The 2,481-nt window shown below is 32.4% G+C and overlaps 1 long non-coding RNA gene across 1 annotated transcript; it reads left to right on the top strand.

Annotated features, from left to right (window-relative positions):
* Window positions 1–957: 957 nt before the first annotated feature.
* LOC120580246 (uncharacterized) lies at window positions 958–2,481 on the top strand. Its single transcript, XR_005645949.1, has 2 exons — window positions 958–1,297; window positions 1,676–2,481. It is a non-coding gene; the product is annotated as an uncharacterized lncRNA (long non-coding RNA).

The raw sequence follows: 2,481 nt of genomic DNA, 5'->3' as shown, positions 1-2,481 counted from the left end.
TAGTTATCCAACTTAACAATTATGAAATCGTCATCAATTTCCCATATATCTAACATTTTTGTTGGACCTCTACAAGTAAAAGGAAATCCATAATAACATTAAAAATTCAAATAATTAACAAAAACGAAAAAAATATAAAATGGTATATAATTTATACCTTCCACAATACGTTCTTCTTCTTTAGCTTCTATGTCAGAAGGAATGCAGTGAGATTCTATAGACTCATGTATGACACTCTATATAGGAAAAAAAAATACTATAACTAATAAATTGGTCGTTTATATAAAATAAAAAAGGCTTAATACATGTTTTGGTCCCTTAACTTATTTTCGGATTTCATTTTGGTCCCCTAACTATAAAGTGTCTCAATTTGGTCCCTTATGTCTATTGCCGTTACCTCTTTTGGTCCTATCCGTTACATTTTAACTGTTTGATCTATTTTTCAAATAGAAACCGTTGGATCATGTAGGTTTATTGTAGCCTACGGTGAATGATTAACACCTGATTTTTTTTAAGTCAAAAATATATAAAAAAAGTTCATATTTTTTATAAAATATGAAGAAAAAAATATTCCAGATTTTTTATAAAATCATTTTTAAAATGAAAAAAAATTGAAAAAATTTATTTATTTACGAAATTTTTAAAAAAGGTCAGATTTTTTTTCGTAAAAAAAATATAAACTTGAAAACGATACACATGCAATGCTCAAAGCATCAATATTGACAATCAATGCACTATTCAAAGTAAAGAGATTAACATTACAAATTCAAAACAACACAACTCGTATGATCAATAGTTCAAATTAACACAACACAACTCATAGATGTCGACTTTTCATAAGACCAATCCGAACCGGTTAACCGAACCGATCCATACTAAAATTAACCGAACCTTTATATTGGATATTGAACTGAACCGCTATTTTGAGACCAGTTCATTAACCGAACCGAACCGTTATCAAAACTCAGTTAACCATACTTACCGAACCGAACCGAAACATACAATTCAATTAATCTTATCACAAAAAATTCATTTTGACTCAGGTCCTTTGTCACAACTCACATGAACCGAATTTCACTCTAAACCCTAATTTCACTCTTCACATCTTCAATCGAAGGTCCACATGCATAAATCGAAGCTCTTCAATCTCAACGAAGCTCTTCAATCTCAATCGGAGCTCACTCTCCACCTCTTCAATCTCAATGGAAGCCTAATTCCTGCGATATTGTCTCTTCTCTGATTTCACTACGATTCCACCTCTTCTTCTTCTGCGAATCTTCGTCTGAAGATTCATAAGGTACTATTAGTTTATGGGTATGCTTGATTTTGATTTTGGTTACTATGGGTATGATTTTTTTTAGTTTTGTTTCTGGGTATGATTGATTTTGGTTTCTGTGTATGATTTTGTTTGATTTCTGTTTATAGGTATGATTTTGTTTAATTTTTGTTTCTGGGTATGATTGATTTTGGTTTTTGAGTATGATTGATTTTGGGTTAAGTGTGTCACTGCTTGTTTTTGAATTCACCATTTTCATTTCCTTCAATTTCTAGTTCTTCTTTGACGCTATTGCTAGTCTAGTTTGAATTTAGCAAGTTTGGTGCCACTTTTCTATGTTATCAAGTGCAGGTTCAATGTTTTCTTTTCAATTATATTACAGAAATTGTCACATTGCAGGCTTATGATAAGTGATGAGAGGCGTGTTTTAGGAGTAATGTAGGTTTGCACAAATATCATTGATGGATTGGAAATGGTTTGTTAAGGCTATGTTGCAGTAAACGATGAATAACACTTAATTATAAAATGATTGGTCTCGTTGGAACTCAATGTATTCAATGTTGACGGTTGCCTTGAAGTATAGAAAGGCCTTTCACGAGTTAAGCGTACGAGAGGTCACATTTCGTCGAGAAATGGAAGAGAAAACAACGCATGGAATAACAGATGGAGATTGGGACTATGTTGAATCGGTGCTTCCCTTGCTTGAATTGTTTTATAAATCCACAATTCGTTTGTCTGGTTCTTTGTATGTGACAAGTGCTTCGTATATGGCAGAGGTGTTCGCCATTGGGAAAGGGATCAACAAGCATATGAGTAGTACAAATAAGTACATCATGGAGACAGCGAACAAGATGAAAATTAAGTTCAACAAGTATTGGGGAATAAGTTCAATAAGTACATCATGGAGACACCTTAAATATCTTGCTATTGGGGAATTAAGTTCAATAAGTACATCATGGAGACACCTTAAATATCTTGCTATTGATGTCAGATTTTAGAAAAATTTATGTTCAATATGGTGGTACAGATTACTCTCAATCTAGTCTACTTGAAACCAGGCATGATAAGGATGGCGATGATATTTGGTGCCACTACAGTCAAGAAACCGGACATGTTTCTTATTCTAAAGATGAAATTGAAGAGTAACTAAGGAATTATTGTGCATCTTTATACTTCAAACTGAAGTTGATTTTATTGTTACTTAA

The sequence above is a fragment of the Medicago truncatula genome, chromosome 4, assembly GCF_003473485.1.
Source record: "Medicago truncatula cultivar Jemalong A17 chromosome 4, MtrunA17r5.0-ANR, whole genome shotgun sequence".
Lineage (NCBI taxonomy): Eukaryota > Viridiplantae > Streptophyta > Magnoliopsida > Fabales > Fabaceae > Medicago > Medicago truncatula.
Note: the sequence above shows the minus strand (reverse complement) of the source record. Positions and strands in the feature narration are given on the sequence as shown.